The following is an 11,197-nucleotide window of genomic DNA, read 5'->3' on the forward strand; positions in this document are numbered from 1 at the left end:
TAACAAGCCAGGGGCGAGGGACAGGTGTGAGGCCAGAGAGGCAGGGGGTTGTGGTCAGACACAGGTCTGCAAAGATAAGGGACTTTTTCAGCTAGAGAAAAGATGGCACAGGGCAAGGTGGCTAAGGCATGATCTCAGAATGTGACCCTTAAGTGTGGGTAAAATAGGAGGAGTGAGGGACGAAGAGTGTGTGTGTGTGCCAGGTGTGGAGGCTGCGCCTGGAAGAGCGTGTGTGTGTGTGTGCCGGGTGTGGAGGCTGCACCTGGAAGAGCGTGTGTGTGTGTGTGTGTGTGTGTGTGTGTGTGCCGGGTGTGGAGGCTGCACCTGGAAGAGCGTGTGTGTGTGTGTGCCGGGTGTGGAGGCTGCACCTGGAAGAGTGTGTGTGTGTGTGTGCCGGGTGTGGAGGCTGCACCTGGAAGACTGTGTGTGTGTGTGCCGGGTGTGGAGGCTGCACCTGGAAGAGCGTATGTGTGTGTGTGTGCCGGGTGTGGAGGCTGCACCTGGAAGACTGTGTGTGTGTGTGTGCCGGGTGTGGAGGCTGCACCTGGAAGACTGTGTGTGTGTGTGTGCCAGGTGTGGAGGCTGCACCTGGAAGACTGTGTGTGTGTGTGTGCCGGGTGTGGAGGCTGCACCTGGAAGACTGTGTGTGTGTGTGTGCCGGGTGTGGAGGCTGCACCTGGAAGACTGTGTGTGTGTGTGTGCCGGGTGTGGAGGCTGCACCTGGAAGACTGTGTGTGTGTGTGTGTGCCGGGTGTGGAGGCTGCACCTGGAAGACTGTGTGTGTGTGTGTGCCGGGTGTGGAGGCTGCACCTGGAAGACTGTGTGTGTGTGTGTGCCGGGTGTGGAGGCTGCACCTGGAAGACTGTGTGTGTGTGCCGGGTGTGGAGGCTGCACCTGGAAGACTGTGTGTGTGTGTGTGCCGGGTGTGGAGGCTGCACCTGGAAGACTGTGTGTGTGTGTGCCGGGTGTGGAGGCTGCACCTGGAAGAGCGAGCGTGTGTGTGTGTGCCGGGTGTGGAGGCTGCGCCTGGAAGAGCGTGTGTGTGTGTGTGTGCTGGGTGTGGAGGCTGCACCTGGAAGAGTGTGTGTGTGCCAGGTGTGGAGGCTGCACCTGGAAGAGTGTGTGTGTGTCAGGTGTGGAGACTGCACCTGGAAGGTGGGTATATTTACAGGGAGATTAAGCAGTGAGGAAGCACCACTAATCTTTGTCAAATAAAGAAAACTGAGTGGCTCAGGAGATGGCGCTGGGGGGAAGGGCTGAGCTCCATACCTAGTGTCCATGTCAAAAACTGGGCATGGCAGTGTGTGGCTTCCCTCTCACTGATGGGGAGGTAGGGAGGGCATCCCTGGGCATGCTGGCCAGCATGTCTTGCAGAGTCAGCGAGCGCCAGTGAATCCAGAGACCCTGTCTCAAAAACAAGGTGGGAGCTGGAGAGAGGGTTCAGTGGTCAAAGCAGTTGCTGTACACATGTGTGTTTGAATCCCCAGAGGCCATGTTCAGCTCCCTCCTGTGGGAGATGGGAGACCAAGACAGGAGAATCCCAGCAGGCTGTGGGCCAACTAGCGTGGTTGGTTTATTCAACAGGCCAAAGAGAACCTGCCTCAGACAAGGTGGAGGCGAGGACTAACAGCAAAGGTTGTCTGTCATCTGACCTCCGCAAGTGTACCTACACATATATGTATGAACACGCATCATACACACTCACAGAGAACAAATAAATAAAACTTTCAAAAGGAAAAATCTAAGTGGTAAACAGCTGAAGAAGAGAAGACTCCTGACTTTGACATCTGGTCTCGAGACGCACAGGCACACACACGCATGTGGACACACACAAGCATGTGAACACACACACAAGCATGTGGACACACACACACGGCCACCACATGCACCTGTGCCCAGACAAACATGTGCAGACATATGCGTACACACGAAAGAAAGAAGAACAAAATACAATGCTGTACATTCATGAAAATGTCACAATGAAACCCATTGCTTTGTATGTTAAATAAGTTTTTAGAGCTGGGCATGGTGATGCATACCTTTAATCCCAGCACGTGGGAGGCAGAGGAAGATGGATTGCCGTGAGTTCAAGGCCACCCTGTCTCAAAAAATAAACAATAAAATAGAAAGAAAGGAAGGAAGGAAGGAAGGAAGGAAGAAAGGAAGAAAGAAAGAAAGAAAGAAAGAAAGAAAGAAAGAAAATTTTAAATGGGAGTGGGGGATGGTGGAGAAAACTCTGTTGGGACCATAACTGTTGCCTTACAGCCATCTGGATGATAAAGGCCAGGGCCTGGTCAAGTGCAATTAACAAAAGCTAAGGATCCTTGGCTTCCCCCGCAGTGCTCATCAGGACTGATTGTTTAAGAGTTAATCTGTGTGATGCAAAGCCCACAGGTCCACAGGGTCCCGACTGTGTGCTCAGCCAGAGCACAATACCCCACACCTAGCAGGTGCTTGGTGGGGCTGGTTGGGCCCTGAGATGGGGACAAGGTGAGAGGGAGTAGGCGTGACAGCACGCCAAACCAGCTTCGTCCTAGCTCATTTCGTTTCCTTTCCTTTCTTCTTTTCTTTCCTTCCTTCTCCTTTTCCTTTTCCCTTTCCCTCTGCCTTCCCACCCTGTGTGTGTGTGTGTGTGTGTGTGTGTGTGTGTGTGTGTGTGCGTGCGTGCGTGCATGTGTGCGCAAACACCCATGGAAGAACACTAAGTATATCTACTTCTGAGCCACACCCCAGCCCCTCTGTGATGCCATAAACTAACCCGTGGAACACAGAGACAACTGCAACAGCGACTACCTTGGGTGGCAGACACCTGTCACCCAGGGCCGAGCCCTTGGCCTGCCAAGTGAATATTTTGATCTTTGGTTTTAGGAATGAATTCTACTTGGGTCAGGTAGAGATGGAGATGGAGTCTCAGAAAGGGCCCCAGCCAGGAGGCAGGGTTGCAAGCCAGCACCAGTAGAATTGATGTCTGGTTGATATTTGTGTCAGGTGACGGTTAGAGCTTTATTCCTCATACTGTACCTCAGGTGGGCAGCCTGCACACATTCGCTCACCTGCCTGCAGTCTGGAATCCTGACATTCTAGCGTCAGTGGGGTTGGCGCCCCTGAGCTTGCCGATTTCCTTTTTCTCTCGGGTTCCTCTGTGTGTCTCTCCTGATTAATTTTTAGAGTGACACCAGCCATCTTGGGTGAGGGACCACCCTCAAGGCCTCGCTAAGTGTAGCTGCCTCCTTAAATGCCTTATCTCCAAATAGATGTGTCTTGTGGTACTGGGGTATGGCTTCAGCTCATCGATTTCAGGTGGATCAGAGTCAGCCCAGACAGAGCCAGATCTGGGCCTCATGAAGATTCAAGGGATGGAGGCTGGGAAGAGAGAGGGCTGGGCACTCAAAGGGGAGCTGTTAGGATGGGAGGTTAGCTGAGGCCAGGGCCTGGTCCTCAGGTGGCAGGGGGAAAGTGAGCATACGTTCTGGAACTTAGAGAAATGGGATGCGGTTGGTGCAGCAGCCACCACTGTGGCACAGACTGTCAGTGGGTGTGAAGGCTACTCCTGGGCTGTAGAGGGCGCTGCTGTACCAATCACTTCTTGTGGGCGTGCCAGTTGGAAATGCAGGCTGAAGGCAATCGTCTACCTCCTGGTGAGTCCTTCCTTCAGCGCACCGGGTCATGCTAGACCAGGTTGCATGTGGGACAAACGAAGTTGTGAGCACCAATAAATGACCCAAAGCGTCCGCCTGTCAAATTTGGGGCTCACCACCAACTCTGCTCATCTTGTCTCCATATTTTCTTTCTCCAGGTTGCTCTGAAGAATCTGCCTTTGGCTGCTCCTGTCTGATTGTCAAGGTGCCTAGAAACTGAGATGATACGGGCCTGGGTGCTGAGAGCCCCAAGCTACAAGGCAACAGGATCTAAGAAGTAAACATTAAAATTAGCAAAACCCACATTCTCTGGGGATCACGAGCCCGGTGTGTAAACATGGCACAACCTAGAGCTTGCTTACCTCCCCTTCCCCGCTGCCTTAGTCAGGGGTAGCCAGGGAGGGACTCGGACACACTCAGGCTCACACTCATACATGCACACATACCGCCCATATATTACCCAAATTCACACACATCACTCAGTTACACAATATACTTCACACATGCACACGCACAGAATCAGTCACATGTACACATGTAGAATCACTTGCACACACACAGAATCACACACACACGCAAAATCACATGCACACATGCAGATCACTTGCACACATGAAGAATCACATGCCCACATGCAGAATCACATGTACAATGCAGAATCACGTGTACACACACAGAATTACATGCACACACGCAGAATCACATGCCCACAAGTAGAATCACATGTAGACAGGCAGAATCACATGCACACATGGAGAATCACATGCCCACATGTAGAATCACATGTAGACAGGCAGAATCACATGCATACATGCATTATAACACACACATGCAGAATCACACACGTACATTCATAGTAACATGCACCCATGTACCTACAGGATTACACGCTCAGACTTACATATAAACACACTAACTCACACACATGCACTAGCTTGTGCACACACTAACACTCTCACACGTGCAACACTCATACATATGTCTACTCAGAATCACCCTTACACACATGCAAAAACACGAATCACATTCTCATGTGCATACATACAAACTCAGACGCATACAGGTCATAGTCTCATGAACACACTCACAGGTTCACACTTGTGCACGTACACCCACCCTGAGGATACTTCTGTTTATTCCACTGCCACTGATGAGAGATTAAAATGTGTAAAGTCTTTCCATGGATAGCGCCAGTGGTGTAGACAGGAAGTGGTAACAGAATGGATCCCCATTGGAATGGCTGTTAACTACAGAGCCAGGTATACGGGAGGGAGGCACACACGATGCAAAGCAAGACCCTCTACAGTCTAGGGAGGCTCCTTGGCTGCCCAGGGTCACAATACCATCTTGACGCCCTGTGCTGTGTCCAGCTCCTTAGACTCCCTTATGGGCAACTCACAAGGCAGCCCAGGCCTCCACAAACAGGCTGTCCTCATAGCCATCCCTTGGCATGAGGCCTGGGGCTTTGATCCAAGGTGGGGCTTTCCTTGCCCCTGTGACTGTCACCCTATTAACTTGCATGGCTTCCTGGATAGGAAGTGAAGACCGGTGTACAAAGCTGAGAGGCTGGTTCCATGGTAGTCCCCAGATCAAGTCCCCTGTTATAAATGACATGTTATTTTATTGTCAATTAAAGGACAAGGAGAGAGGAGCCTCCCAGGCTGAGACACACGGGTAGGAAGTGCATGAGCTATGGCATACAAGTGTAAATCAGAGGACGCTTCTCAGGAATCCATTCTCTTTCCACTGTGTGGGTCTGGGGACAGAAGGCAGATCATCAGGTGTGGGGATAAGGACCTTTACCCACTAAGGCCTCTGGCTAGTCAGACCTTGACCTTCTGAGCCTCCTGCCTCCACCTCCCCAGAGCTGGGACCACAAACATATTCTACTAGAAGTGAGGTTTTAATTAGCTCTCTGGTCTTCTGAAGGAGAGCGTCATAGGCATGGAGCCAGGGCTGTCCCTGGAAAAGCATGGGTTTGGGAGACAAAGGCAAATCATGGGACCTCCACGCGTGCCTCCTGCCCAGCTCAGCTGTCTACAGTGGGATGACTTTTGTAGGCCTCATCTTCTCCAGCTGTGACACAAGGCTGTGGACCAAGGCCTGCAGTTGGGCCCTCGCCAGCACTAACTCCGCCAGGCCTAAGCAGCCTCTCACCAAGGCACAGCCTCTCACATCTACTCTGACTTCCATGTCCAGACTTTCACCTACTGTAAAGATAAAGCTATCCTCCCAGCCTCCCTGGTCCTGATTCTAATCCACCTGCAGCTGTCTGAAGTGGGGTGTCTGTCCCCTCTTCTCTTGGTTCTTTGTCCCTTCAAGCCTTGGTCTTCTTCCCTCAAGGGTCTAGCTACTAGTTTTTTTTTTTTTTTCAGAAGCTTCTTCTGTTTGGATATCAGCTCTGCTGGGTCCCCTCCTGCTCTGCTACTGATGTAGCCAAAGCCCCTCCCCCAGCTGGCCTCCCTAGGTCTCTGGGTGTGGTCCCCTGTATACCCCCAGTAGCTCCTCAGGCTTGTCTTCTCATTTCTGTGTCCTCCTGCATATCCTTACCCCTGCTTCTGTGGGTGGTACCCCCCGTTTCCTGGCCTGTGCTCTGGATCCAGAGGCTCAGAGCTCTGACCCTGGCCAGGAGGATGAACTTAATTTAGGAGCATCTTCCTGACTTTCTCCATAACAACCATTCTGCCTCTGTTCTGCCATACTGCAGTGGCTCCTGATCTGGGTGTTGTATCTGAAGTCACCCCCAGACTCCAGACTGTCTAGATTTTCTTCTATGTTATCTTCTACATAACTTCTATTTCCTTTTCTTTTCCTTGTTTTGAGACAGTCTCACTATGTAGCCCCGACTGGCCTAGAACTCACTATGTAGACAGGTCCGCCCACCTCTGATTACTATTTTTTTTAAGATTTTTTTTTATTTATTATGTATACAGTATTCTGCCTGCCTGTATGCATGCACACCAGAGGAGGGCACCAGTTCTCATTACAGATGGCTGTGAGCCACCATGTGGTTGTGTGGTTGCTGGGATTTGAACTCAGGACCTCTGGAAGAGCAGCCAGCCATTGCTCTTAACTTCTGAGTCATCTCTCTGGCCATTATTTTATTGTTTTAAAAAGACTTATTTTATGGGTCTAGAGAGATGGCTCAGTGGTTGAGAGCACTTACTGCTCTTGCAGAGGACCTGGGTGCAGTTCCCAGCACCTACATGGTAGTTTACAACCATCCTTAACTTCAATTCCAGGGGTTCCAACTTCCTCTTCTGACCTCCACAGTAGCCAGGCACATAAGAGGCCTACATGTATAGACTTAGGTCCTTCCTTTTTTAAAGGTCAGCTCTTACTATATAGCTTTGGCTGGCTTGGAAGTTTTTACTCACAGAAATGTGTCTGCCTTTGTCTCCTGAGTACTGGGATTAAAGGTTGTGTGCTAGTATACTCATCTTTGCTTTGAAATTTTGTTTGTTTGTTTGTTTGTTTTTGAGACAGGGTTTTTCTGTCTGGTCTGAAACTCACTTTGTAGACTGGTCTGGTCTTGAACTCAGATCTACCTGCCTCTGCTGGGACTAAAGATGTTTACCACCACATCCAGCTTTTGCTTTGAATTTTTGAGATAGGGTCTCACTATAGCCAGCTCAGGCTGGCCTTCAATTCAATCTGGAGCTAAGGATGGTCTTGAACTCCTGGTCCTCCTGCCTCCACTTTCCCAGTGATGGGTTTACAAGCGTAAGTCACAATGCCTTGTTTTCCACAATTCCCTTTGAGTTTATTTTTGGAGGGGTTTGATTAATGCAGCTCATCTTATAATTGAAGTTTTTCAAAAATCATTACTGTGTTGGAGTTGGGGATGGGAGTAGGTGGGCATTTGTCCAGTAAGCGATGGAAGGTCTCAGATGGAGAGAGGTGAGACCAAAGGGACTTGTGGGGGATATGAGAGAGGAAGAACCCTGAAACGGCTCTAGGTCTAGAGGCCTAACTGAGTATAGTAGTTGGAAACAAGAGGGTAGTGGCAGAGAACATCTGAGCATAGAGTCCTGGGCCCTGAGGAGAAGCCAAGCCCAGCCCAGAGAAGAGAGCCACAGACCTGGTGGCCTCCAGCTCTGTTGGCAGCCACAGGCGGCTCAGACTTCGTATGGCCAGGGGCTGGGAGGCGGTGAGACACATCAATAAAGAAGGTGAGGCCAGCAGACAGGACAAATATCCCTCTGCAAACAGATCTCTTTCTTGAATGTGGATTCTGGGTAGTCTTGGGGGAAATCCAGTAATTGACCAATCAGCCAGAAGGAAGTGGATGTGGATTGGGGGTGGGTGGGGGATTTCACAATGGATTGATTAGGTCCTGTGGGAGGGAGACTCCCCTTTGTCGTGTAGAAGGAGCCCGGCCTGCTGGCCTTGTGGATGGGCGGGGCCTGGCGGGGGTGGGGGGTGGGGGGGAAGGTGTGTCGTATGTGGATGGAAGTCTGGTGGTCTTGGGGTCAGACTGGACTAGAGGTTATTCTGAAGTTGAGTTTGCCACCCTGAAGGAGAGGGCAGAAGAATGGGGTACAAGAGGATATTGACTAGTATTGATTGCCTTGGGCTTGGGCTTGTGGTGGGTGGGGCGGGGGTGAGAGATTTGACCCCGATTATAGGTCAGTCTGCCAGATGAGCGTCAGGGCACAATATGGGGTCAGGATTCACCGATTCACCCGGGGCGCCACCTGGGCACCTCCAGGGCTGGGGGTCAGCTAGACAAGATTCAGATCCGAAGTGGGCTCTGAGAACAGGCAAGCTAGGGTCCAGAGTGTATTCCCTCTAGGCTAGAGCCCAGCAACTGACTTTCTCTTCCTGGGCAGGGGCAGACACTACTCTTGTTGAACAAATGCACCCAGGCCAGACCAGGCACCTTGTAAAACCCCAGTCCTAACCCCGCACTATGGAATTCCTGACCCTAGCCCAGAGCCTTGTGGGTTCACTGCTCTCCCAGAACAGCTTGGCTTATTCGGGTCCCACTGGGCCAAGGAGGGAGGTGACTAGGCAGGAAGATGGGTCATGCTTCAAGCCATGCGGTCCCTTCCTCTTTCCGACACGTGTGAGTCCTGGTGTTAGTCCTAGACGCCTGTGACCTGGGAGGAGCCTTGGGGCCCCTCTCCTCTTGCTAGGTGAGGCAAAGCAGAGGCAAGATTCTGCAGAAAGGACTGGAAGGAAGTTCAGAGATGTCATCAAGGGAACTGAGGCACAGGCTGCTGATGAACACGTCTGTGGTCCCCTAGCTAGAACTGGCCCTCAGTGAATTGTCCTTAGGTGAGGGGAGAGCAAAGGAGATGGGCGGTAAGGACATCACAGAGGTCACCTCACCAATCCACGCACCTGGATTCCTGTGATGGCAGTGGCCTCAAAAGGTTCACAGTCATCAAGAAATATTTGCTTATGTGATTGAAGAGAAAGAGAGGCTGGAAGAGAAGTCTGTGAATACCAGGACTTCCGGGTTTTTCTGCAGAGAAAGAAACCACCTTAAGCGATCTTCTTGCCTTACTACCTTTTACTTGGGTGGGATAGGTTAGGGAGGCAGACAGAGAATGATATAACAGACAGACAGAAAGAGGGTGTACGGGGGATGGAACCAGCACCTTGGGCATTCTAGGCACGCTTTCTCCAACACAGAGCTACCTCATCTGTACTTTCCTTACCCTCTCCCCAAGTCCTCTGTGAAAACAGGTGGAGTTTGGACATCTGAGAAGAAACTGCTCCCCTCTCCCCCGCCCCCACGCGCCGTGTGGACCACAGAGAAAATGGAGTCTGTAACTCGCAGTGCTGAAGGGGGGAAGGGTCTGCCTCTCGGTGGGTCATTTTGATTCCTGCACAGACAGATGTGACTGTGATGCAGCCATGAGCGGATATGCAGTGCAGCAGGGCGCATGCTCCCGCATGCCTCCACCCCTCCCTCCTTGAGGGTTTTCTTGAATGGGAAGTGGTTTGCCTGCAGGTGCGTCTGAGGTGTGACTAATGCCCCACTGAGAGCCAACAAATGACAATGAGGCCAGCGTGTGTGGTCGAGTCCTGTCTTTAGCACCCCTGTGTGTTTGGTAAACAGGTAAAATAAAATGACTTCTCAATGACCTGTATAGGGTTCCATGTAGTTCAGGCTGGCTTTGAACTTGCTTAGTAGTGGATTCAGAGGACTGGGATTACCATGCCCAGTTTTATGCCATCCAGGGGATTGAACCCAGGGTTTGCCTGAAGCACCCTACCAACTGAGTCACAGCTCAAGCCTCATTTTGATCATTTCATGTCAGTCTCCTTGTTGCCTGAGGGTGATGATGGTATTGAGTTGTGTATGTTTCGTTTTGTTCCAGTCTATTCCCAGCCCTGAGGTTTCGTCTTTTTGCCTACGTGTATGGTAGGAGTTGTGGGGGTTCATCAAGATTTTTTTTAAATTTTTTTAATTTTTTTTTTGACAGGTTCTCTCTGTGTAACCCTGGCTGTCCTGGAGCTCGCTCTGTAGACCAGGCTGGCTTCAAATGCGCAGAGATCTGCTGCCTCTGCCTCCCAAGTGCTGGAATTAAAGGCGTGTGTCCCCAACACCTGATTCATGTACATTTTTTGAAAGATCTAAAATAATATGTTTAGCTTACTTTTGCATATGTTTAACAGAGCTTCCCCAGTGAAGACTATCCTAGTGAGAAGCCAAGAGAAGGGCCAGGCACAGCGGAGTGTGCTTATGATGCCAACACTTGGAAGGCTGAGACAGAGGATAGCATTGCATTCAAGGTTGCTTTAGCTACACAACAAGCACCAGGCTGGCCTGAGAAGAAGAAAGAAAGTAAAGAAGGAAAAGAAGAAGAAGGAGAAGGAGGAGGAGGAGGAGAAGGAAAAGAAGAAGAAGAAGAAGAAGAAGAAGAAGAAGAAGAAGAGGAGGAGGAGGAAGAAGAAGACAATTTCTTAAAGTGTACCTTTAAAACAGAAAAAGTCAGGCATGGTAGTGCATTCCTACACTCTCAGCACTTGAGAAACAGAGACGGAAGATCTTATATTGGAGGGCAGCCTGGACCACACAGTGAGTTCCAGACCTGTGTGAACTACAGAGTCAGACCCTGTCTCAAACATAACGATAAACCTAAACCCCAAAACCAAGCAAACAAAAATAAAAAACAAAATATCAACCAAGGGGCTGGAGAGATGGCTCAGAGGTTAAGAGCATTACCTGCTCTTCCAAAGGTGCTGAGTTCAATTCCCAGCAACCACATGGTGGCTCACAACCATCTGTAATGAGGTCTGGTGCCCTCTTCTGGCCTGTAGGCATACGCACAGAATATTGTATACATAATAAATAAAAAAAAAATCAACCAATTAAAGGGGAAAATGAAACGGCAAAAACCGTGGCATGACCACACAGTGAACTGGAAAAACCCAAGCTATGAAGGAGCTGCTGGCACCCCAGCCTGGATGGCCTTTTGTGGCACAGACACCCACTTCCTGCTGCTCCTCAGCCTGTGTGGCCCTGAGGGAAGGCATGAGGCCCTGGAAACCATGTGGTGACTGCTCACTGCACCCACATGCCCTTTCTCCATGACTGTTCTCAC

This window comes from Microtus oregoni, unplaced genomic scaffold (genome assembly GCF_018167655.1).
Source record: "Microtus oregoni isolate MIOR12 unplaced genomic scaffold, Mior012 000047F_ref0000412, whole genome shotgun sequence".
NCBI lineage: Eukaryota > Metazoa > Chordata > Mammalia > Rodentia > Cricetidae > Microtus > Microtus oregoni.